This window comes from Cebus imitator, unplaced genomic scaffold, assembly GCF_001604975.1.
Source record: "Cebus imitator isolate Cc_AM_T3 unplaced genomic scaffold, Cebus_imitator-1.0 Scaffold18, whole genome shotgun sequence".
Lineage (NCBI taxonomy): Eukaryota > Metazoa > Chordata > Mammalia > Primates > Cebidae > Cebus > Cebus imitator.
The window spans coordinates 15,133,364-15,160,683 of NW_016107333.1; the positions used below are offsets into that span (position 1 = coordinate 15,133,364).

At 36.0% G+C, this 27,320-nt stretch overlaps 1 long non-coding RNA gene across 5 annotated transcripts in view; it reads left to right on the plus strand.

Moving 5' to 3' along the window:
* The first annotated feature begins 3,222 nt into the window (after positions 1–3,222).
* Positions 3,223–27,320, plus strand: part of LOC108294445 — a 106,096-nt gene continuing 81,998 nt past the window's right edge. For 2 of the 5 annotated variants that reach the window (XR_001821042.2, XR_001821046.2), the window contains exons 1-3: positions 8,700–8,786; positions 9,052–9,189; positions 11,588–11,647. This is a non-coding gene — a long non-coding RNA (uncharacterized LOC108294445). Of the gene's footprint in view, positions 3,570–4,439; positions 4,569–8,689; positions 8,787–9,051; positions 9,190–11,081; positions 11,239–11,587; positions 11,648–27,320 lie in introns of those variants that run through there. The other 3 variants (XR_005197875.1, XR_001821041.2, XR_005197876.1) reach the window with 3 other exon arrangements.

Below are 27,320 nucleotides of genomic sequence, written 5' to 3' on the forward strand. Positions count from 1 at the left end.
TTTCTTTTTCTTTCTTTCTTCTTTCTTTCTTCTTTCTTTCTTTCTTTCTTTCTTTCTTTCTTTCTTTCTTTCTTTCTTTCTTTTTCTTTCTTTCTTTCTTTTTCTTTCTTTCCTTCCTTCTTTCTTTCTTTCCTTCTTCCTTCATTCCTTCCTTCCTTCTTTTCTTTCTTCTTTCTTTCTATCTCTCTCTTTCTTTCTTTCTTTTTCTTTCCTCTCTCTCCTTCTTTCTTTCTTTCTTTCTTCTTTCTTATGATACAGGGTCTTGCTGTCCAAGCTGAAGTGCAGTGGTGAGATCATGGCTCATTTCCGCCTCAATTTATTGGGCTCTAGTGATCCTCCCAGCTAACTTAAAGAATTGTGTTTTTTTTATAAATGTGGGATCTCACTATGTTGCCCAGGTTGGTGTTGAACTCTTGAGCTCAAGCAATCAGACTTGGAAAGTGCTGAGATTACAGGCATGGGCCACTGCACCCAGCCTACTTTGTGTTTTCTTACACATAACTATACCATTTGTCAAGGTGAGTAAAGAAAAAAACCAACAACTCTATTCCCTGACCCTCAAAGAGCTTGACTAAAATATGTTCCTTATACCATGCCTAACTTCCCATGAACTCTTAAAATTCTTAGCATATCAATCTATCAATTCATATCTTTTTTTTCAAAGTCCATTTTATTGCTTGTTTCCCCTGATGAAAGTAGGATGAAAAGGAAAAGAATAAATCTTACTATGGTCATAATTTTGTTAACACTGAGTGAAACTTCAGAAATAACTAGCCTATTTAGGCTATATGTACTTTGGAAATTAGAAGAAAGAAAATATGAGATGGAAAAGTGTTTACATTGCAGTAACCATGAAGCAGAGACCATAGATACCTATATCTTTTTAGAAATTGAAATATTTTAAGATAATATATAAGGATATATTAGTTAACAGTTGAACAACATGGGTTTGACCTGCATTAGTCCATTTGTATGAAATTTTCTTCTACTTCTGCCACTCCTGAGATAACATGACCAACCCTTCCTCTGCTACTTCCTAAGCCTAGTCAATGTGAAGCAAGGATGAAGGCCTTTATGATGATCCACTTCCACTTAATAAATAGTAAATACATTTTCTCTTCGTTATGATTTTCTTAGTAATATTCTCTTTCATCTAGCTTACTTTATTATAAAAACACAGTATATTATATATATAAAACATACAAAATGTATGTTAATCATTTGTGTTATTGGTAAGTCTTTTGGTCAATAGGAGGTTATTGATAGTTAAGTTTTGGTGACTCAAAAGTTACACCTGGATTTTTTACTTCATGGCGGAATTGGCACTCCTAACTCCACATTATTTAAATGTCAAGTGTCTGTGTTAACTACTTTCATAGAAATACTATTTTTTCTAAAATGACAATAATTTTTATATTTATTGCCATTTAATACAATCTTCCCTCAGCGTCCACAGGGTATTAGTTACAAGACCCTTGATAAATACCTCAATTCAAGGATATTTAAGTCCCTTAAATAAAATCCATAGTAATTTAATATAATATACTTGTCATATACTTGTGCTTCCCATATACTTTAAATCATCTCTAGATTACTTATAATACCTAATACAATGTAAACACTATGTACATAGCTGTCACACTGTACTGTTTTTATTTGTATTATTTTGTATCATTGTGTTGTTCTAGATTTTTGTTTTTTAATATTTTTGATGTGTAGTTGGTTGAATCTGCAGGTGTGGAACCCTCAGTTATGGAAAGCTGATGGTATTAGAAATAACATAAGCTGTAGTAGAAATTGGCAATGATGTTATTTTCTACACAGTCTTCAAACAGCATATTGAGCTAAAAGTTTATTTGTAATACATCTACAGCATCATGACAAGAATTCAATATATTTAATAAGTAGTTAGAGAGCAGACATTTCTCTTAGGATTATAGAAACCTATGACTAGGATTATTCAGGTGCCAACATTATTAAATAATATGAGAATTGAAAGAAAAATCAGTATAACATTTAAAATTCATTTAAATGCTCGATTTTAATAGGAAGAAGAAGTACATAAAACAAGGTAGAACTAAGTTAAGAACTGAGTCCTCACTTTATTATGTGCTAGCTAGAAATGCACTGGTTCTTTCCGTAAGTTTTCACTGTTACACTATGGAAAGTCTGGATTAATTTCTAAAATGCTGTGCAGTACACTTTTCCTTAACAGGAAAAATAAAATAAAGTGTAAGCTGAGAGATGAGAAAAGCAGAATAAACGTTGGAGTAAACATTGCAGCTGAAACTGAAGTAACCGAAGTGAAAATGTTTTCGTAATGAACTTTGATGTTTAACAAGCCCAGACACATGGAATAGCATAAGCTACATTAAAGGCTTTTATGAAAGGATTATGTTTCGTATGATGAGTGTTTTCGTATAAGTATGGTTCACAGCGTAAAATATAACTACATTTAACTCAAAGTAATTATGAGAATTCTGGCAAAATTATTTTCTCCTGTACTATCACATTGATACAGAAAAAAAAAATTTATTCTGGAATCTTTCACCGACATGTCTCTCTCTATTTCAATTATTTTTGGCAGTATATATTGCGTCTCTGCCTCAGCTACCTTTTATATCGACAGTTGGTAGCACAAGCCTTTTAACTCACAAAGGGTAGCAGCTCTTCAGCCAATCTGTGATAAAAGGGAAAAAATGAAATCACTATGGAAACTGCAGGAAGGATCTAAAAGCTCTCTTTATAAAGTAAATGTCTGATGTTTGTGACTGCAGGGGTAAAAAATTCATAAATCTCTATGATGCTATCATTTCTGATTTGTTATCACTGCAAATGCCAACTCGATATAGTCTGACCTTAGCTTCCTTGAGTGCTGTCGGTTCAGAAACAGTGACTATTCAACAGGAGGAAAAGCAGCTTGGTCGGCAGTCAGGTCTGAGGGCTCAGGAGACGCAATTGGACTGAGAGGAGAAACTAATTTGCTTAGACTGTTTCCTTTCTTTTCTCATTTGACTGGCTTTTTCTTTTAAGTCACAGAGACTTGATGGAATCAAACACATCAAAGTGTTATGCCCTGTGTTTTCTTGTTGTTTTCTTTTGTTTCATTCAAAAATGGAGCAAATATCAGACCCAAATTCAACCAGAAAACTGTTTTGTCCCATGGATGTATCTATCTTTGATTTTGAAGTGAAAAATGCTAACTCTTTCCTTCCATTTAGAAAGCAAATAAATATTATGGAGAAGCCATTCCCACTTCACTACCTTGGACTCCAGGAGGAAAAAATGAAAGCAATTGTGACTACATAAGCTCCGATGAATCAAATCTGACAATGGTCAGCAACGGACACCTGTGTCAGGAAGGCATTTCAGAATATCAATCAGTTCTCAGAAGTTAAGTGACTTTTATAAAAGAGTTGTATTATTATGCAGATAGGACTCTTTTTATTTGATAAGAGTTCACCTATGGAAGAGGAACTGTGGGGTCAAGAGGACACTGAAAAGTTCTCAAAAGTGAAATTCTTCATATTGGAGGATAGAGTCTAAATTTAAAGCAGATGAATATTCAAGTAAGTAGATCAGTTTCAGCATTGCATATGCTACTATGCTTATTTCTCCAATGTTTACAATAAAATACTACTTCATTAGATTTTCAGGCAATAGAAACTGTGGCTTTGTACAAAAGTTTATGGCAACTGTACAACAGTTGTAATGCATTGAAATGTCAAAGATTGATGTGCATAGTAATTGATTTCATATTGTCATGCTATATTTAGACAATTATAAACATTGCTAATCTAATGTTTCAAGGTACTTATGAACAATTAGCAATTCTGCACTAGCATCTCAAACACACTTTTGATGACAATAATATACCAAGGTAAGTTCTATAAATCCCAAAAGGGCTATCGTGTAAATGATATTAGAAAAAAATCAGAAAATAAACCTAGAGTGTTCTAGTAGTGAACATGCAAAAATTCAGTACAATTAGCAAGGAGAATCTATTGCTTTTCAATATGGTGCTTGTTTAAAATTAAAAAAAAAAGTGCCATCTGCAATACTGACTTTTTGGACTTCTACTACAATTAATGACTAACTTGGCTGTCTAGCCTTTAACATTTCTACAGTGCTTTCTCATATGTTGTAAGATCGATTATACAGAATCAAATGGAAGTGTGTGTTTGGGCACCCAAACATAAATACAGGCATACTTTAATTTTAAATGCCTCATACATACTGACTTCACTGATGTTTTTTGTGTGTATAGTGAAAGCCAATTGTCTGTGGAGGAAAACTTGACTGGGTGGAAGGAAATTAAATTGGTTTTAAAAGACTTCCTGAAATAGCAATAGCTGGGGAAAGGTCCAATAACATTTTAGGTCAGGAGTATAATGGCTTTGCCATGTTAATAAATCATGCTTTATCCTGACTTTTATCAGACGATTTGGCTGGAGAAGACTCCACATGACAGAAGGAAGGGAGAGGATCACTTTCATGGAAGCTCTGCCTGCCTCAGAATATTCTACCAATCGCCGTGCAGCTCTGGAGTCAGCTGTTGGAGAAGCTGGGTAGGTTCTATGTCACTTAAAGAATGGAATGTAGAATAATAACATATGTCTGGTAAGAAAAATTTCTAGAATAGCAATTCTTGAAGAAAAGATTAATGTTCTGGAATATTCTGAGATTTTTCAAAAGTGCTGTATAAAATAAATGTAGGAAAATCTTCACTTTTTTTTCCTGCCTAATTCCCTTCTGGAAGTTTCCCAACTTCTATGAAATGCTTGTGTGTTAAATATCAACTCTAATCAATCAGATACATGGACATTTTTTTTTCCAAGTCCCAGACTACTTAAGAGCGCATTTATAGAAACATTTATGGAAAACGTATTGTTTCATTTTCATATGTAGCAATACAAATACTTTCCCTTTGTTATCATTCAAAATGTTCACAGTCTTGTCTCCCTATGCATGTTCTTAGAGGTTGACTTCCAGCAGTTACATCTGAAGAAAGAAGGCAAAATACTCCACTGTTACTTCTACATATCTGATTGCTTACTAACTGATGAATAAATTACTTCATTGAGCTTTTCTGAAACAAATTTATGTAATTTAAACTGTACATCAGGAAATTAACCAGGTAGACTTTATAAAATGTGTTATTGTGTTGCAGTGAGAGGATTGTTAGGAAAAATGTATCTCTTTCCTTCTACTAATTATCAAATGGTCATACTATAAAATGTTGTAAGCTGTAGACGGTGTGAAGTAATGCCATGACTTTTTAGAACATCACTCTCAGAAATACTGCTTTCACTTAGTTATGGATTCAGTGGAAATCTAATATTTCTTCTATCCTGGATCTTAAATATTGAAAAGCCTTAGTTTATATTACATAATATGTATTTTAGTCAGGCAAATTACATGATCAAATTTTTCAATATTTCACTTTGGAATGTAATAATGGGCATAATTTTATCTCACACCTGCAGAAGTTTCGTCTCTCATGTCTTTCTTCAACTCTCAAACAAGTAAATTCCTATGGAATAGAAATTACCAGGGAATCTCTTCATGACACTATGTACTCACCATCTGAGGAGGGTCTCAGAAGTTGTTCATAGTTTTCCGTTATTTTATTTCTATTGGCAATACTCTGTAACACTGCCACTAATTTCTAACTTGTGATCATCAGAAATCTTGATTCCTCATGAGCTTTCATGCCAAACCTGTATTTGCTCTCTAATCTCAAATCAGCCAACTGAGATAAGATGAAGACTTTTAATTACAATTTTAATATGTAATCTAAGCTATTTGTAGATTATGCACAGAGGTGATTGTCTGTATATTTAATAACTGCACGGAGAACTTAGACAATGTTTAATTTGGTGGAGAGATTATTTTTAACTTTGGTAGAGTTGGGTTACTTTTAACATTCCCAGTGAGTGTCTGAGAAGTTATGTCAGCATGAAGTTTATTGTGTGAATGAATAACTGAATGTGGTGGTAGCATGTTCTGGGGAATATTGTAACAATCGGAACATTCTGTAATATAAAGAAGGTATCTGTTTTCCTTTCGCTTTTTTTTTTTTTTTTTTTTTTTGGAAACCTAATTTTAAATCAAGTGATATGGATGCAAAGTGATAGATACCCAATGGACTTTCAGGAGTGTTACCCTGCCCCTTACTACTATTAGTGAGTGGTGCCCCTAATCCTCAAATGTTTATTTCATAAAATCCTAGCACATGAAATGGTTGTGGTTTGTTTTCTTCCAAGAAACAGTTGGCATTTCATGTTGGACTCTTGTTTGACATGAATTATTTGGCAAATTAGGGACTGTAATGTGAATTATAAACTTAGATCTGTGTAATGGACCTCAGGGGTGTTCTAGTTACAGATATATTTTAGTAGGGACTTCAGAAAAAAATTTTTGAGACATAAATGATGCTTTTTCATACTCATGTATAAAACACGTATTTTTGCACAAGTACTGATAATTCTTTATGCACACGCACACACACACACACACATCCACACTCTTTATGGTGTATCTGTGTTTTATTTACATGTGCCTATGACTCATTGATAGTGATAACCCTCTGTATATACCTCTAGAAAATAATGGACCCTAATTGTGGGAACTGTCTGTATTCAAACATGTTAAGAGCTGAATATTTAAAATTTGTTTGGCACACCAAGCTTTGCTTTCTGAAGACAACAGAAGTGGTATAGAGAGACCAAAAAGAAAAAAAACCATAAAAGATAATAACATCTGAATGGGGCCTGGATAATGCTCTAATTAAATGTTCTTACACCTAAGTCTTATCACATGCTTAGGAGTGAGAGCTTAGATGTCTCTTTCAAACTGCAACATTAGAGATAGTCGCCGGGGCCTTGCACGGAAGCTGTCACCTCCACTGTGATTCAGCTCTGTTCTATATGTGCACCTACCTATAATCTGTCCTACTTTCTTTCACCGAGTGGGCTTCTGCTATTTTGCTCTTAAGATAATAATGTGAAATAAGGTTGTCCTTTGACCTTACAAAGATATACATGTTCTTTAAAATGGGCTTGAAAATAATCAGGTCAACCCACTTAGAAGAAGCAGGCTACAAAATTCTCTTGTTTTGTGTTTGGCTTATAGGTTATGATGAATTTAGTCAGAAACCCCGTATACTTTTCTGGTCATTCAGGTAGGTTTTGACGTCCTTTCTTTTCTGAACATGATAGAAGCTCTCCCTGAGTGGAAACCACAAGGCAGCTTTTTCAGAAGTTATCAAGTTAAGCAATTTTTACTTCTGAAAGAGTTTCTAAAGCTTATATTAATTGCTCAATCCTAACTAAATTGGCATGACTTGAAATGTTTTCAAAATGCTGGGATTAGGACAAGAGACAGTATGAAAGGAGGTAACTGTATTTTTTAGGTTGTGTGTATGTGTGTGTGTGCGCACACGCGCAGAGCTTTGAAACATCGTGCAATCTCTTATAGTTTCTTTCCAAAAAATAAAGAATACAAACCCTAGACATTTAGAAGAAGCTGTTTGGCAGTGTGCAGATATGTTCTACATGTCTCATTACCATTAACAGCCATGCATGGCTAAACCTCCCCCTATTGCACTGAGGATTTACCCTCTGGCTTTGTCAAGTGATGCCTGAGTGTGGATTTTACAAAGGAGTTTCATAACCATTTTCTGCACTATGCAGCACACCTACTATATCAGAATATGTTTCTTGGGTGAATGGTAACAATTAATGAGAACTGATATTTATTCAAAAAAAAAATCAAAGAGCTTGTATATTAAGTGTTTTGGAGATGGAGAGGTCTGTCTCTTATTTTAACTAAATGATAAGCTATTCTTCTTTTTGTTTTTCTATTCCTTGTCTTCTAGTATTGCCAAACAATCAAATGCAAGGTATTTTGTCTTGTTTCACTCCTTAAAAGAAAATCAATCAATTAATACACAAAGATAAAAGTTAGAAACCTACTGTAACCTATTAAGGTCCAGGAATTTAAAGAATGAAATGTACCTTCTTGGTCTCAGAATCCATCGGTAGACTGTAGAGTAAGTTATTTTTCTCTGACCTTCCCTAATTTTGTTTCACTGCCTTAGATATAATTTAGACACTGGTGCAGTACTGGGGCATGGGAAGTGTTTGGGGGTGCTCGATAAAGCAGTGGGGTCTAAAAAAGCGACACCAAAAAGACTCTAGCCTCTAGGGAAATAGGTCTACTGGGATGGCTTTTTGTGTAGGTTTTCAATGTGCCACACCCCTTTGCAAAAGGTTGGGACCCCTTTGGCTTCATTCACCTGGTTTGTGTTATAGTATATATATTTACACTCAGGATGTTTTGAGCAACCCTTATTTCTTTCTTTTCAAATCGGCTGCACTGTTTGTCTTGAATATCAAGGTTTTCCTATACTCGCTAAGTCTTGCTCATGTAATCTAATGCTTCATTTCTTCCCAGAAAAATAAGATATTTGCATCAAATTCAGCATTTCAATAATAGTAGCAAAAGTCCCTCTTTGTAAAAGATACAGGACTAGTTTCTGCTGTGAATTTGTCTGTATCATCTCCATTTATTTCTCGGGGGTGATGAGAAGACCTTGCATTTGACCAAAAAGCACTAGTAAATAAGGAGTTAAAATGAAGGCAGGCTCGCTGGTTTGCTATCTGTCAGAGTCTGACTGGCTGGCTACATATCTGTCTCTGGAACAATAGGTACCTGTATTCTGCACGGACTGCTGGGCAGCACTAGCACTCTGGAGAAGGTCTGCCTCTGTCTGCACTTTCCTGGTGAGAATCCCCAATGACAGTTCCACTTTTCAGTGGAGGAGAACAAAATATCTGTCTACTCTCTTGATGAAGGACAGAGCTTTGATCATTTTTGTTCAGGCTTGACTTGGCCGGAGGTTTTAGGTTCTTAGTCTCAAGTCAGCAGTCTCTCTCTCTCTCTTTCTCTCTCTCTGAAAGACACACACACACAGACGCACACACACACACACAAGCACACACATACACAAGCGCAAATCCTCTCTCTTTCTCTCATTTCCTCTCTTAGGTTCTATGCAGGCAGATGAGTGTCACAGCTGTAACTGAGGCACAGAGCAGTACACAGTGTGGAGCCGATTTCCGCGATGGCGAGAGGGGGCATTGGAGGTGACAACAATAACAAGACCGTCCTTCGGACAAGTTTTAGGTAAGAAAATATTTATGCCCTGATTCTTGTATTTCTGCACCTTGTGTCTGCAACATTGAGATAGAAAGCGATTCTGGATAGGGAAATATTTTTGTGAGGATATCATCTGTGCTGTCACTCGCCTGCAAACCTGTGTTTTCGGGGCTTTGTGTTACTGGAATCGTCGGAGGTGAAGTGTGAACGGAGCTGAGTGGAAGGGTGGGCTGCTTTTTGTGTCTGTCTGGTGATATTCGGCATGCTGTTTAAATTTATATCTGGAAAAAATTCTATTTGATGATAGTTAGCGATGTTTTGTGCAACATAGAGCAGCATATGGCCATGCAGAATTCAAGGGATGCTCTTTCATTCTTAATTTGTAATTATTTTTACACTCAACTGTACTGAGGTCAGAGAGTTTCAAAAATTAATGAGATTCCCTGTGGAGTTCAAATAGTAAGATCTACATAAGCTGCCACAAAAAAGATAAGATTATGATGGTATTTTTTCAACATAGATTTAACTGTCTTATTTGGAACATACTCCATTTGAAATATATATGAACTGTTTAATAGTTTATGGAAGTCTACACGTTTTGGGGGATTTGTCCTAATTTTTTTAATGACCAGGAGAAATTGACTCAAAATTAGACTTTAGAGGATGAATACTTTGTGTAGAGAGATTACTAAAACTTAATAGACGTTATTGTTATGGCAATAGAGAATATCTCATACTTTCGAGGAAATGAGAAATAATGAATGAGTCGCACGCTACAAAGAAATCTGCAAATGTGTTTTCATTTTAAGTAATACAAAAAAAAAACACTCAGCAGATATTTAGGGTGAAACATTGCTGGCATGAACAAAGAAACAAGTGCACACATAGATGAGAATTCTTTGTCACAAAAATGAGTCCAGGGCATCGATTCAGGAGGTTAAGTGATTTTTATGTTCTCAGTGCCCCACAAAAGGGAGTCTACTGGGATGAGTCCAGACATTTAAAAATGTACCAAAAACTTTCATTTCCCACAATTTAAAAACATTGTTTATGTTCCTGATACAACACATTGTTTAAATGAGGGGGACCGAAAAGCAGTCTGAATATACAGTAATCGGGGCTAAAGATGGTTTTTATCCCCAGGTCCCCATTTACAAGACCCATTCGGAGCTTCCTGTGATATATTGTTATGTAAATACTGTTCAGCCAGGGAAAGCAGTACTATGGAGATTCAATTTACTTTGAAAGTTGTTCATTATAGCAGGGATGAATGTTATTTATTTGATGTGATTCAAAGGCTGGAAATGACTTTTTCATTGTGGCGCCTTTTGTAATGGGTGCAGGGTGATCTAATCTTTTTAATTTTGGCTTTCACACCAGTGGAGATGAAAAGAGATCTGAACTCATTTATCGGTTGCTAGGTCCTTCTGGAGGCCCAAGTCCTGTTCGTGGTTGCTATGGCCAGTCTGACCTCAATCTCCGTGGTTTTGGGGACTTAGCAGTCTTTTTTTATTGAGGAGCATGTACCTTGATTTATGTCCAAAATTGTGGCTGAACGTCTTTGTCTGCAAGTGATAAATGGTGCCGAGCAATTCATCAGTTCTTACAAGTAAACACTGCTGTCCCACTAAAAATATGTTTTGTTCTGAGTTAATGGTATGGAACAAGGCAGCCTCTACAAACAGCTATCTTTTATTGTGGAGGGGCCACTGAAACTTGGAGCAAAGTGGAGGAAATTGGCATTCATTTTCTTGTACATTAGCATTTCATTTGTGATTCCGATGATGCAGCTCTAGGTGGATTGCCTATGAAAGGGTGAGCCTTCCGTGTCCTTTACCTTCTCTCTAGTTGGGGTGCCTGTGAAACCGACAGGCTCTCTCCAAAAGCCTGGATTCTGCTGGGGGAGTAAGAAGTCAGGAGTAGTTTGTCTGATGATATTGGGCTCTGCTTTGCAATTGCCAAGCGCTAAGGCACAAGCTGGCAGATGTGTTGTGACTCTGCTGCGGGCGGCTCTGTTGCCTTCAGTCGCAGGCTGCTTCTTTGAGGGAAAGTTGTATCCAATATTGGTGACTCCCGGTAATATTCTGCTTGTGAGCTACTTAATGGTCTCTGGGCTTCCTTGCCTTCTAGAACCTTGTTAGAAAGGAGCCGTGGTGATTAACAGGCTGTGGAGCATACAGCCTTGCTTAGCAGATGAGCCCTGATACATTTCCCGTGTCCTTAAAAATGGCTAATTGATGGATGCTGCAGAAAACATCCACTCTGTTAATAAGATGGTGATGACAAAATAGGTATCAGGAAAGGCATTTATTGCTTATAAGCGCCATCAGCTTCCTTCCAAGAGAGATTGTGGCTTTGTAGTAAAGAAGTTATTATTATTATTTTTTTAAGTAGTATCCTAATAGTTTTGTTCTAAATCGGCCAGCGCTGAATGTCTTCAGGAAAATGGGTTCCATGAGAAGTGACATCCTCCTCGAATCAAAAGGTAAAAATTCAACATTTTTAAAAGTGCAATTTTCAAACCATTTCATCTGCTTCTTACCAGTAGCATTGGAAAACTGCCCTCTAAATATAATTATTTAAAATTTGATTTTTTTTAACATTAAAGGTTTAAAGAGAACAGCTTAGAGAATTTGATTGTTAGTCATTTTCTGAAGATTGGCCAGCTTTGGCAATAAAATGTGATCAGGTGCTTCCTATGTTTCCTTTCGATCTTGAAAATAAGCAGCTTTTTATTTCTTTAGAGAAAATGATCATTTGGAGATCAATAAAATTAAGCTTTATTTGATGTGGATTTTATTCTAGAACTAGTAAATTAGGAACCAGGGTTAGGTGATGTCAAAAGGTCTCTTTTGGCTTGAAAATTCTTTACGAAGTACCAGTTTTCTGAAGGAACCAATAACCATGACTATATTATTGTAATTGCACTTATTCAACTAATGTTAAGTTTTCTTTAGTAGGGCATCAGCAAAAGTTCCATGCTTCGGTGTACAAATAATAATTGTGGCTTGAAGTAATTTCGAAATAATTAATTTTTGAAGGTATTAAAAAAAACCCTGATATGTTAGTGCTTTATTAATGCTGGGATTTTATAGAGCTTAACTTGTGGCTCCTTTACTTGGGTTTCTTACTTCATGTCTTCTTGAAGGTAAAATTTTATATAAATGGCTAATTTCCCAAGAAATATTTAACTTTAGGTGTCCGGAGACAAGCACTCTTCAGTATGTATCTATGTATGTATATGAACACATTTTAATATAAAATGTCTTATAAATTTCACATTGTGTTTTGCTTTGCTGCTATTTCAAAGGATTTAAGTGAATGGTGGATAGTGCTCAATTTCCTGAAATGATTAAATTCACTCTCTGAAGAATCTGGGGAAAAGGCCTGTAATGACATTTTGATGACTTTCATTTTAAGGTGTAATAGAAATTGAATAAAATGTTTTAATAGCTATTCTCTAATATCTCGTTCCAAATACAATGTTTTTATTGCTCATTCTAGCTTACAATTTTCTGGTGATAATAATGTTGGCTGGTAATTGTTTTTGTGTAGAAATCATTTTATCCTTATGTAAAAGTTATTTCAGAAAAGTCTTCATGCATTTATCTCAGCTGAAGCAATTTGCATTGAACTCTTGAGATAAAACAGTGAGTATTTCCAGATTGCGCCTACTTTAATTTGACACTTCCTTAGGAGAATTAGGGGTGTCTTAAAGGGAAGAATATTTGATATGATAGTTGTGGTTTAAGGAGAAAAAACAAAGAGGCATGCAAGTTAGAGAAAGCTAAGAAAAGAGAAGGAAAGAAGGAATAAAAACTATATGCGATTTTACCTTGCTTGGTTTTACTTTGTGTGCCAAATGTCATATATGTTTTAAAATTTAAAATTGGACTAAGAAATGAAAAATGTATGTAAATATGCTGTTGTTATATCTTTCTTTATTAAATAGGTAAGTACAGAGATATAAACTTAAAAAGATTACAGCTAATGTTACCAGGAACATCTTTGCACCTCAATTCTTTCGGGAGATGTACACAAGTAAAGTTAATCACATAGCTTTTAAAGACTCAAATCTTTTGGGAACTAAAGTTGTGACATATTAGATCAATTTTCATGTAAGTCAAAATGAAATTTTTACATCAATTTTTCTGTGCAAGTTACACAAAGCCAACAGCTTCCAGACTGCATTGTTCTAAATGCTAATTAGATAAATTTTTATATAATTTAACTTGATTATAGTGAATAGTCAGAATATAATACTGCTGAATTAACACACCATTAGTGCAATTTTTTATAAAAGTAAAATTAAGCTCTGACATCTGATTACATTATGCTCTACTGATATGTTTACTACATTTCTCCAATTTTGCTTTCTTTTTGTCATTGTGTTCCCTTTTTAAATGTCAATATTATAGACCAGCTAGTATAATACTTACTTATAGTTTCTTTCTGCCTACTATAATTCTGCCTTTGTCTGTGTGGTGTGCCATTATTCTTATCTGTCACCTAGAAAGTTGTATTGACTTTGAAGCTATTTATCTGACCCATTTGTCTGAATTTGGGTGAGGTGGGGGAAAGGCTAAAACTGGTTTCATTAGAAATTGTGTATGAAGTGCTAAAAGATTTGAGTTGGCCTTGGGATGTTTACAGGATTGATATTAGGATATGGATTTTCTTAGCAGTGGCCGGTTATGTGTATAATTCAATAAAATATTTTCTTTAGTTCTCTTGGTTTATTTTCCACAAAACAGAGCATCATCTAGGAAATTTATTATAGAGAATGCACTGTCAGGGAGGGACCCTCTTAGATAGCCAGTAAAAATATCACTCCAAGTTAGTGTTCCATCTTGTTGGCACGGATACACAGTAAAGCTTTATCCACAGGTTTTATATTTAATAATCTTCATGATCCAACAGCAAATTTTAATTTGTATCACTATCATTTGGATAGCCATTGTTTAAATGCTACCAGAATGATTTAAGAAAAAAAGTTATGCTAAAAAGCTTAATTACACACTCTAGCACTCACTAATAATTTATTCAGATTTTAAAATGTGAACATTGTATTTGCTTAATGGTGTTGATAATCTCTTTTTCAAGAGAAGGGTTATATAGACTCATTATGTCCCTGAATCCTTCTAAAGTTGCTAGACTTTATGATGCTAAAATACTATAGTGTATAGTGTACCAAACCTTTTGGCATCCTTAATAATATTTCCAAGCCATGCATTCATGCCCTTTATGTTACTTGTCATTATTTAAGCACAGTGTGCTTGTGATTTATAAGCTGTGAATTTCCTGTGTTTTCCTGACTATTGAGTTCATAGTTCAAATGCAGTTACTGAAGTATACTAGTAGGTTAGTAGTTTCCTTAGAGAGAGACAAGGTAGCACACAGTCATCTGGAACATGTGGTATGTAGTTAGTTATCATGATCTCAAGTGTTTTAACATAGTTTACTGTAGAGATCTGAAAAAATACAGAATTTCCAGAACATATTTGAAGAAGAATTCAATTTGCTAGAAACTGGAAACGTGGAAGTCAAATGAAATATTTAAAAAATCTCCTCCTATATGGATTTAAAAAGCATCCATTCACTCATTCATCAAATGTTTATTCAGTGCCTACCGTGTGCCAGACACTATTCTTGTGGCTCCTGATTTGTTACCATTAGTTCAGTATTTAATATATTTGCCTGATTTTGTAGATTATGGGAATCTTACTAGTGATTTATACATCATCAGTGCATCACACATCGCAATCCATATTATTTTGGAATGTCTATTTCTCTTTTCCACTCTTTAAATGGCTTAAAATATATTCTAGGCATATATACCAGTTTAGTAAAAGGGGAAAGATTTATACAATCTGAAGAGAAACCAGAGTATATATATACCAATTTAGAAGAAGATATTGGTAAAACAGTCAGAATGTGTTTCAGGACGTTTTCTTACTGATATGTATTTAGAAAGTCTAAATTCATCCCATTTTCCTTATTATTCAGGCCCACTCTGCAGCAGACACTAAATTGGTTTTATTGTTTTTATGCTTCCTTCCAATGCTTCCTGTATTATTTTAAGGGATTTCTATTCTAATTATGAATGGCTAACATTTACCTTCTATACGCAAGACAGTGTGCTAAGCCCTTTACCTTCATTTTCTAATTGAATCTTCTCAATCACTTTATGAGAGTGGTAGCATCATTACTCCTGTTTGTAGATAAAGAAACTAAGGTTTCAAGAACTTAAATAACTTCTTCAAGGTCACAGAGCTAATAAGCAGCTGCGATGACTTAAAATCTAGGTCCTTCAGGTGCCACTAACTTTTCTTGTTATTCACCAAATATTATTGAGCCTTTATAATCTCCTGGGCTTATTCAAGATGTTCAGAATAAAGCAGTGGATAGAACAGGCTTTAAAGCCCTGGACTTTATTGCCCAAGTCAATGCCCTTAGAATACAGGTGCCTCGTAACTACCTTGATGCTTTTATTATGTTATTTCCTTCTGCGTTCAGGGATTCCCCAGAGCCAATAGGATACAATTTTAAAATGTCAAACCTTTTTAGATCTCTTACCATTTGGGTTCAGTCTTGCTTTCCAACTATATCATTGGCTATTTCTAAATAGGAGTGTTCTACACTGGAAGGCTGATTTTTCCTTGCTCCCACAAAGTTTGTCTTGCATTTTCTCTGGTCATTCCTGCACCTGAAATAATTTTGCCACTGCCTTCTTAAAGCCTTCCAACCTTCTCTGTCTGGGTCAAAGCCCGTGGCTCTCAGGAAGCCTGTCTTAGAAATAAAGTCTCAAGATTCTTTGATCTGCATTGGTTATTTGACACATGACATTTGCAAACCTAAAATGATTCGAGGCTAGATAATGCTCCACATTTTTTGTGTGCCTGTGTTTGTAGGTGTGCCCAGGAGACATACTGGCTAAGAGTTCAGGGAACTAGCAGTGAAATAAGAGAAGAATATAGAAAAGATAGGACCCAAAGACTTGGAAGTAAAAGCCCCCACTGCCTAGCACAGTGCCTGGCATAGAGTATGCAGCTGATACATTTTTAGGCCAGGAGAAGGAGAGGAGGGGAGAAGGGGAGAGAGGAGGAAGGGCATGACAACTGGAGGGAAGCTAGCAGGAAGAGAGAAAAACATGCTCCAAAAATCACAACCTAAGGCCTTTAAAGACCTTTAAGTATTTATATTAGGGTTAGAGATCTCATTAAGGAATATATGGATATATGCACTACGTTTTTGCTTCTTCCTGGAATAGATTGCCACTTTTATCAACATTAATACATTTGATATAAAATGCACTTTCTGATGTTTCCAAGGGAAAGTCCAATTGTGCTGTGTTTGTGTTTTTTTCGTCACAATTCAGGCCTACAGGGCTGTTAACTTCTAAGCTGATTTTGCTGTTTTACACTGTAGATGATTATTTTTCTATTTTCTGTGACATATTTCAGCATTACAAAAGTTGCTGACCACCTGCCACTCCACCAAAAAGAGCCATTTCTTTAACCATCATAAAGTTTTATTAGTTAATATCTCATGTTGGGTTTTTATTTTCATTAAAACCCTAATTCCACCTTCAAACTCCTAGTGCAAATCTTCTCTATCAATAAACAGCACTGTGGCTAGTTTTATTTAGATTTTTGCTTGATTATATGCAAAGGTGTAACCTTGACATCTTAAAAGAGATATGTGTCTATATTTCTATGAAGACTCAAACCAAGTTATTAGGATAGAAATTTTACTTCATAGAAAAATCCAGGTGGATATTTTTAAAAATCAGCTACTACTTCTGACCTCTGCTATAAGGCTTACTGGCTGTAAGAGCCAGATTAACGTACATAGATATGAATATAGATAGGGATTCTTTCAAGGAGGTATTACTATTGCATAATATATATGTAGCACGTATTAGTTTTCTTGGGGGAAGCAGCAGAAAAGTTGCTTCTTAAACCAGTGAATGTAACAGGTTGTGTGTACCCTCTAACTTATGTGGGAGTAAGTTAGAGTCGGTCTCATTCTTTGGGAATTCCTACCTACTAGTGGAGATAAGTGAATGTAACGCTTTCGCCATGAGACTTTGAGCTGTCTTGCTTTTAAGAAACAAGAAACATTTCCACAGTCTCTATTGTAGTAGTGGTAGTAGCTGAACAGCCCATGAGAGTTCCAGAAATGAACTGTGCTCCAAATGCTTATCACACGCTGTGTTGATGTCAGTAAAATGCAGGGGATGAGCTGGGCTCCCCTTTAACCCTAACTTTCTATGGTGCTTTCATTTTGACGCTAATTTCAGGCATGAACCTTGGCACTTAGCTACAGTGTGTAATTGTTGGTATCTCACTGCCACCTGGGTGCACAATGAGAGCAGCAAATGGAGAACAATATTTAGTCCCTGTGATTTGCCACAAGAACATACCACATGCAGTTGGAAAGGGAAATATTTAATCAGCCAGTTTTCTCAGTGTAGTCCCCATCAGTTGAAGATTTTTTTCCTCTGAATTAACGGCTTGTTTTGTCACTGTGAAGATAGATCCTTTGGCTTCCTTTTGAATTCATATTATACAAATTCGGGGACATTGCATATTAATTTAAAGATACAAGCATAAAGAAGATACTTTTATGCTAAATTCTTAGCTCACTTTGGTCAAAGGATTTTTTTAAAAAGCTCCTGGAGTCCTCTGTTTTGTTGGTTGGCTGTGGACTTAATATGTGAAAGGCTGAAAGTGACGCACGAATAATACCATTCCATTTTTAGGCATGTTGTATGATGATGCTGTTGATCTTTAAAAGAAATTCCATTTGGTGACATTTACAGAAATAGTTTCATGTTAGCAGCTTTTAATTTTAATTTAAAAAAATATTGAGAATGGCGTAGCTTTCAAGTGGTGAGGAAGTCATCTAGAAGGTATATATTTACGTAATGGAAACAGGAGACATACATTGTCTCTCATCAGATGTTGTGCTTATAGTCAATTCAGGGAAGCAGTTTGATAAGTAAGAGTATGGTATAGTGCAGAATTGCCAGTATAAACAGGCAGATCACCTTAAAGACTGAGATCTATTTTATTTTAAGCCTGATGCTTTTAAAGTATTAGAAAGATCTGCATCCAGAGTCGAGTAGTCCTCACTTGAATCCTGCCGATTCAGTGTAGTGCAGTCCAGTCTGCATCAATTCACTCAGTTACTTACTGATTGGATCTCTAATATTTATAAACCTTTTAAACTCCTCCAGTCAATTATCCCTTTGGTAGTATTATTTTATTTTTCGGTTGGTTAACTACAATAAGACACATGGGTACATATGGCAAAGAATTTTTGGTTCTTTCCCGCAAAACAAAATATTTCAGAGTTCAGAATTTCTACATGGTTTGGAAACTTAACATTCAAAATGGGGTAAAAGTTGGTACAGTGTATAACCTTTCAGACTAAAATGGTATCTCTTGGATCCCAATAATCATAATTATTATAACTTTGGAAAGATTTTCAATCATTCATTCACTCAGTCATTCAATTGGCTTTTTTTCTTAATTATCTCATCTGAACAATGTTGCTAAGGGCACTGTGAAGGATTTTATAAAAGGAAAAAAATACAATCTTTCTCTCATCAACTGTAGTAGAATTGGAGAGAAAAGAAAACCTTGAAGAACTAATTGAATAATATAATGAAATTACTCTTAGCAATCATACTTTAGTAGTGTGAAGGGAAAAGCTATTTCCACACAGGTAGAAAGCAGTATTAGCAATCAAATCTAACCTTTAGGTTCAGAACATTGGTTCAGATTATTTGTTGTGAGAAGAATAATGAGAATATTCAGAACAAAGGCAAATTCTTGGAAATGGATTTTAGAATTTTCAATTGACTTCATCAGCAAAAACATAAGGTTTTCATTTTATAAAAACTTTAAAAAGTGTAACTACATCATGCTGTTAGTGATTAATTTAACCGTCTAAAACTTACAAATGTTTTACTTTATTGAAGATTTATAGTTAAATATGTGTGTGTATATTGAAGGCTAGGGGCTTAGTGGATTTATTAGTGCCATTATTTAATTTTGCAATAGTCTTCCAAAGTTTGGACAAGAATGTAAATTGAAATATTTTTAAAATAGCTTACATGATTGCTTGTGCCTATCTTTTGAAATATGTCAACTTCCTTACTATCTTGAGAAGATAGGCTAACACATTCTATGTGATGGAAAACTTTTCAAAGCTGTCTTTCACATCCCAGGATGTGTAAAGCCCTGCCCATAGCTTCATTCTCTGGCAGAAATATTATACCATTTACTCACATAGATAAAAACACTATTCCAAATAAAACCTAACATTAAGCAAAGCGCTTTGGTATTCGTTCAATTCTCGCTTTCTATCTCAAATATAGAAGTTTACGATTTTAAGGAAAAACAACGGTATGCATGTTCATTATCATTTTCCAGGAAAGCCAAAGATTAGCCAGCCGGAAAGAATTGGAAAACTTCACTTTAAAAGCCTTGACATTTTTGCCCTTAGTTACCTGTGTGTTGAAAAGCAAAGGCCTAGTAATTACTTAATTATTCTCTTCTTTTCTCTGGTGGAGTTTGTGTTTTGTAGATGTAGAGAAAAGAGCCTTGACTATTTCTGCCTTTTCTGCCCAGGAAAGAGAAGAATTGGATAAAAAAGTACACATTCCTAGCAGACATTTCTTATTGACACTGTATGGTACTCTGTGAGCCGGGGAAGACAGATGCCCTTTTACTGGGGGGAAGAGGGGATTGTAGCTAAGGACGAATTTTCCTGGAGATCCTATTATGTGAAGGGACTTAGACTAGAGGCATCATGGAGAAAATCATAAAGAAGATTGCTTAATGAGACCCACTTGGAGAACAGACAGGAGCATTCCCTCCTGGATGCGGCCACTCTCAATTCTCAGCATCTTTGGGAAGCAAGTTTCACCATCCACTTGTCTAAACAGATAATGACAGCAGAGGTGCTACACATCTTCTCCCTGTGACTTGTGAATGCCTTTGGTGCTCCCAAATAAGGAACTCCTCTCACTGCTGTCTACTCTGAGCTGTATTTCATTTTGATAGCAATTTGCAGTAGACACCTTTGAACTCCATGCAATGTGAAAAGATATGGTTGAGAAATTCTTCAATAGGATTTCTTCTCCTTTCCCCCACCCTCTGGGTGATTTAGAACTTGAAGACTGTGTACTTAGAGACAGTATGTCTGACCTACCTTTTAAAATACACATTAAGACTCACATAATTTGAGGAAAAAAGAAACAACAACAACAAAATCTTGAGAAGGCCAAAGGATTGTACATTGGGGAAATATGGTCTATGATTAAATTTAAAAATCAGAAGAGGTGAAAGAAAATATGTAGAAAAAAATTAAGTTTTTATTGAATTACAGATTCAGCTATTCCCAGTTTCACTTTCATTTGCTGGATCACAATGATCATCATGTCCAATGTCTTCTTTAAATTTAAGTTTTAGTGTCTTCCCTCTAAAGTAAATATGTTTGAGAGTAGGCATACTCACTTTGTTTATTGCCAGGGGATGGTACACATCTTTGGTACATCTCCAGTGTATTTGTTCATAATAATTTAAGTTTGACATAAATTTCTCATTGCCTTCTGTCTTTCCCCAATAATGTAACCAAAGTATTTTGAGTGATGTTGCTTCTGAAAACAAATACAATTTCTTAGCTTTCATCTTGAAATATTTATACGTGAAATCTAAATGACAGCGCTACGTCAATGTCCAACAGCACAAAGTGATTTTCTTGCACCTCTGGTGAATCCATATCTTGTCAGTAATCAGTGAGTTTCTGCTTCTGAGGCACATGTTTATTTTTCTAGGCTACAATGATCAGTCATGGCTTCAGCCATTTTTACCTTGGAGTTTGTGCCCTGTGGTTTGAGGGCCTTGAATGGCTTTTGAAGGTCCAATATTCTAATATTTGAGCATATACTTTCAAGAGAGGGTTATTGGAATACAGGCCTCTATGTCTGATGGCATTTGGAAGACCTTCTCAGCTGATGTTGCCTTTTCTTTTTCACTTTGGGGCCATAAGAGAAGCAGCAACCTTTGTGGTAGGAAGAATACAGCATTTGGAGTGAAACCAAATTAGATTAAAATTCCAGACCTACTATGACCTTGGACCAATTGCTTAGTATCTTCATAATACAGTCTATTCTGTAAAATAAGGATTATAATACTCACCTCAGTATCATTTTTTTTGGATCATTTACCACGTCAGGCATCATTTTCACATAGACTATAAGCCAAGCATTATGATCCTTCATACTTTACAAGTTACTATACAGAGGTTTAGAGAAGCTTAAAAAAAAGGTACCAAGAACACACAGAGTTGTTAAGTAGTGGGTCCTCTTTTTGATTCTCTTATTTCAGTAGAATTTGTTTTTAGGAAAGGATTTGCAGGGTCCAGAGGTATGTACATAATAAATTTAGTTTCCAAAATGTGATTTAGTTTAAGCCCTTGAGTATAGTATTGGAGAAATACTAAAATATTAGTACTTCAGTGTTAAAGCTGTAATTTCTATTTCATCCATATTGCTGCATCACATACTGATACTGTCGGAGAGTGTGTTTTTAAGTGGCCGTGGAGGACTGTGTGCCATGAGAGCTGTTTTGTGCTTTTCTTTTTGAAGATGTTGATGGTGCTCTCATCTTGATGAGCACAACTCCTTTTCAGTAAAGATTCTGGATAAATGTCTGTTGCATGGAATTGAATGCTAGTCTACAAGGCAATTTTTATACCTTAGATGAAGAGTGGATGCCATTTGCAGAAGAGCTTGACATTCTCAGGGAGTCATTTTATAGCCTAAAAGAATTTTATATTTGTGATTGTATGACTCTTGATAAAGAATAAAAAAAGAGAATGATTTACTTGGAATTTAAAACTTTTGTTATACTGTGGCTTTATCTACTGCCCATTTGCAGGACACTGATAACTTCAGCTTCTTCTCCTACTTCATCTGCAGGCTCTTGAAGTCTGTGGGATGCCCAAGCGTGTATAGAAACACGGAAATAGCACAGTCCCTCTGGTTAAGAATAACATGTCAGTTTTCTTTTCTTGCTTTGTGTGCTCCCTGGAGCTCACCCATGCATGGTGTTCCAGTAGACTTCAAAGGCAAGTCTATGGTTGGATTAGCTCCACAGGACAGAGAGCAAGGTAAGAAATAGGCTTAGTGTTATCAAGGCCCACTGGGGAGCTGATAGAGCCAAGCTTTGTGGTTTCAAAACTGATTTGTTTATTCATGTCCTCATGGAAGAACAGGCAAATTTGCATAATACTGTCTGTTTTATTATTACAGAAATTTTATTAAAATTTCTGCATTTTCAAAATGATGTCTGGACAGTACTCCAAAAGACTGATTTATAGCTGTAGAGTACCTGCACTTGAGGGATTTAAGATCTAAAAAAAAGAGATATAGATATAAATTTGGTATTAGAAAATACTGCTGAAGTCATAAAGGCATAAAATATTCAAATAATGGAGTAATTTCAGGTATTATAAAAGGAATGGAGGAAAGAATTGTGTGTACTTCAGAAATTGCAACTAAGGGATATTTGTTTTCCAGAGGTTGCCAACAAAGATGGACTTTTTATGGAATTCTAGAGCCAGTCATTACTGAAAGAAGGAAGGTGGAAGATTAAATAATTTAAAGACTCAGGACATATTTTAGGGGAAGGTTTAGAAATAAAATAGGAATGGTTAGATGATGAGGGTATGGAGATGACTTGACTGAGAAGAATATGGCAGACCAAAGAGGGTTAAGAGACAGAGTGGATGGGGTAGAGTGAGGTGCCCACATGCGGTTTGAAGTTAACAATATAAAATATCAATGTGGAAACCTAAGGAGGAAGTAGATGTGATGAGGTGATGAGGTCTGTGGATAAGCAGTGGAAGCCACCCTAGCAATCCTGCTGAGTATTGAACATGGCATTTTCATGAAGACAGGGAAGCTACAAATACAGATGAAGAGTCTTAATTTTCAGAAATCAAAAGACCAGATAAGAAAGGCCACAATAATCCAGGTGAGAGTGCAGCATATCCAGGACTGAGACCATAGATATGCCAAAAAGGAGGATAAATTTAATAGTTGTAAAAAATTACATTAAACAAAATAACAACAACACCAGCACAATTTAACACCATAAAAGGGGAATATTCAGAAACATTAAGGGCTAGAAAAAAATGGAAAACTGGTTGTAGGTTTTACTTCTCTTGTAGAAAAGCTACTCATAGAGCAGGATTGAGTAAGAATATGCAGGATCCCAGCAAATTTTTAAAATGGGACCAAACATACCTATTACATGGTTTTTCTTCTGTCTCTAAAATGAGGAAGAAAAAGGATACGGTTATTTCTTTGCACTGTGATGTATTCCATTTTATCTTCAGGATTACAAGTGTGTGTTGCTTAAATTTATATAAAGCTAAAAAGCACTTTTTAATTGTCTAGTTCCCCCCTGCCGGTTCTTTGAGGTCATTTTATTCAGCATTGTCTAGGGAGACATGGCAGGGAGAAATTGCAGTCTGTGTGGTAAAGAAATCCGTAGACTTCGTACGACTTAATGTCAGATTGAATCTCAACTGTGGTTATGTCTTTCTAGTGAATAGAGCAGAAACATAAATGAATTATTTGTCTCCAGAAACTGTCTTTCTGACTTTGCTTTTGGAGACAGTGGCATATGTACTAAAGCTCGAACAATTCTGCTTTGATTTGTCATCAAACACTTGGTACTGAACTTTGAAAGGGAAGGAAAATATCGTGTAATTCAAATGAGCTTTTCATTTGAAAACGAAAAGGATCTTTGTTTAGCTATTGTTCCTAATTATTATCAGTAGATATTTCTCTCCTAAGATCTACATCATAATTTTATGACCTGAGAGCTACTCAATATTTGCTTCAATATCTATAAAACATATTTTGATTTAATTTCCTACATCGTAGAAAGTATAACCAGATTATCTGTAGTCTTCTCTTAACTGGAAATTCTGGTAGAAGAGACCATCAAGTGGAAGCATGTCATTTCATTGCCTTAATGAAGGCTGGACTTGGAAAAATGACTTGTTTAAGGTTATACAGCTAGGTAGTGACAGAGCCAGGAAGATATCAAAGCTATTTATACCCAGATGAGCCTCCTTTAGTTATGATGTACTGTCTCTTCTCAGCATAGGAGATTCTGAACTGTAAACAAACACCAGTGAATATAATTGGCATTCCCCAACAAATCAGGTATCAGTTTGGATGTTTCATAATGTGCCCGCACACCTATTACACAAGCATTATTATAAATAAAGTGTAAGCACTCTGAGAATGACTGACAGGGCTTAAGCAGGCATTGCAAAAGAGACTTTTAGTGAACACTAATTATTTAAGAAATCATCTTTTGTCTGATTTCCTTAGGAATTCTAACAAGAAAACAATACATCTGACCTATTTTATTTTGCTTGCTGTAAAGACCGCCATCTTAGAACCAGGGCAAAATGCTCCCAAAGTTTCTCAAATGGAAAAGAGAAGTAGAGCAGCCCCCAATAAAGCTGTGGTCTGGGTTCGTGCTTGGGCACCAATGCTTGGTGGCTCAAGTGCATCCTCATGTTTCTTTTGTCCCGAATGCCCTCTCCCTTGTCCTGTTACCTCTCCATCATTATTCTGATCACGTTACTTCCCATCTCATTCAAACCTCTTGAAAATTTGGTGTGTGTGTACTTTGGGTATCTCCTTGTCTTTGCATTTTTTTTTTTTTTGAGACAAGATCTCACTCTGTTGCCCAGCCTGGAGTTCAGTGGCACAGTCATAGCCCGCTGCAGCCTCAAACTCCTGGGCTCAGGCAATCTTCCCACCTCAGCTTCCCAAGTAGCTAGGACTATAAGCATGTACCACTGTACTTGCCTATTTTTTTAGAGATGGAGGTCTCTGTATGTTGCCCAGCTGTTCTCCAACTCTTGGCCTCAAGTGATCCTCCTGCCTTGGCTTCCCAAAGTGCTGAGATTATAGGCATGTGCCACTGTGCCCAGCCTTCTCTTTGTTTTACAACTCCTAGCATCTGCTTCGGCTCCTACCTTACTAGTGATGAACCAGTCATTCCTGAATTACTAAATCCAATGGACGTTTAAATTATTTCCTAGGTCTCCTTGTGCATTTGACCTTATTGATAGTTTCCTCCCTCTGAAAATTGCCCGTTCACCTGGCTTCCACCATACCATACCCTCAGAGTGATCCTCTAGTTATGCCTGCTCTGCCTCTTTCCTGGACTTCTCTTCTTCCTCTTCCACTGGGTTTATCCTTAGCCCATTGCTCTTGCCCTGTACACTTTTCCTCAGTACTCTCATCCACCATCACGGTTTGTAGCTACTCAGACATTTTATCTGTAGCCCAGTCTCTTGCCTGCAGTTCAGACTCAAATATCCACTGCTTGCCGTGTTCAACAGGCACCATCCAACCTCACATGTGCAAACTAACCTCATCATCATCCCCCTTAACCTGGTTTCTCATTCTATGCTTTCCGTCTCATTTTGTGGCACCACTATCCACTCATTCATCCAAACTAGAAACTTAAGGATCATTTTCGGCTCTTATTTTTGCCCACTTTTTTTGTTTTTCCATATCAAACCCAGTACCAGGAACTGCTAATTTTTCCTGCTATATATTTTGTGAATCCCTCTGCAAGGCTCATGATCAATACCGCTGTTGTAGTTCAGAACTACTGCTACTTGTGATGTTTCATCTCTTGCTTGGACATCTGCACCATGTAAATGACCTTTCTTCCACCAGTCTTGTCACCATGAAATCCACCTAACGTACAACCCAAAGCAGACCTGCTGTGTGCAAGCTTAAAAATCCTCTAGTGTTTCCCCACTCTGCCAGATAAAGTACAAAATATTCCCCAGCTAAATTCTAGCCTTAAATCTGCTGCTTCCTCCCTCTTGCTAGTCTTATCTCTAACAATTTCCTGTCTTGCACTTTGCTTTCCAGCTACATGCAACAGCTTAGAATTCTACACATGAACCATGTTATTTCTTTGCACGTACTGTCTACTTTGCCTCTAAGTCTCTTTTCACTCTTTCCTGGCTCACTCCTACTTATCCTTCAGTCAACAGAAGTGTGTCACCTCCTCCAAGAACCTTCCTCTTATATGTCCTGTCCCCAACCCCATCCCAACTATCCTTAGCCTTATCAATATCCCATACATAATCCAGTCATTATATTGATTATATCAGTATCCAATTTGTGTTAACCTGAGATACAGTTCATTGATAGCTGTTAGCAACTTATTTTCTTCAACTAAATTCAGACTACCTTGAATAAGAATTTGGCGCAGAACTGGAAAAATCTTTGTTCCACTGCTGATAATTGAGTCAAGAATGCATTTATATATATATTTAGCTTTTAATTTTTTCCTTTCATTTCTTTTGAGGAAGAGCAAACAAGCCACAGATACAAGTATCTTTTATCTTTTCTTATGACATCCATACTTTATGTATATTCTACTTCAAAAAGAGGCTAAAATTAAGGAAGATGAAGTTATTGGCTTGCGTGGAGCATCATAGTGTAAAAGTGTCACAAGAATCTGTTTTCTGTTTCCAGACCAATCCTCTTACTATTTTATTACCTTGTTTCTCTGTGATTGTTTTAAACATTTAAATGTCTATTTTATGTCAGCTTTATTCAGTCACATACTAAGAACACGGATTTCCCAGGGTGGCCAGTTACCATGCCAGAGAAAGGCTTTTAAAAGCTTTATTTATCCACATTTCAGATATATATTTTTTCATACCGAGAAATAGCATGCTGAGCTTTGCTGTCCCCAAAAATACTACACATGCTATTTTCTCAGGAAGAAGAATGAGGTTTATTTTTTGTTAATGAAATGCCAAACAAGCCTGGCCGATGTGCCAGGCAGAGTTAAATTGGAGCATCTTTGGCAGTAGTCTTCATTGCTCCATCCGTGCAAACGTTTTGTGAAAATTTAGCTTAAGCATTGAAAAAAAATGTTTTGGCCAGATTCTTTTTAGAATAAAGATGGGACATTCAGAAATTTGGGCAGTACTCATGATAATATAAATATTTCCAAGACTGGCTAAATAAGCCCCATTATGATCTTACTCATTTGATTCAGGCTGTTCTTTCCACATCCATC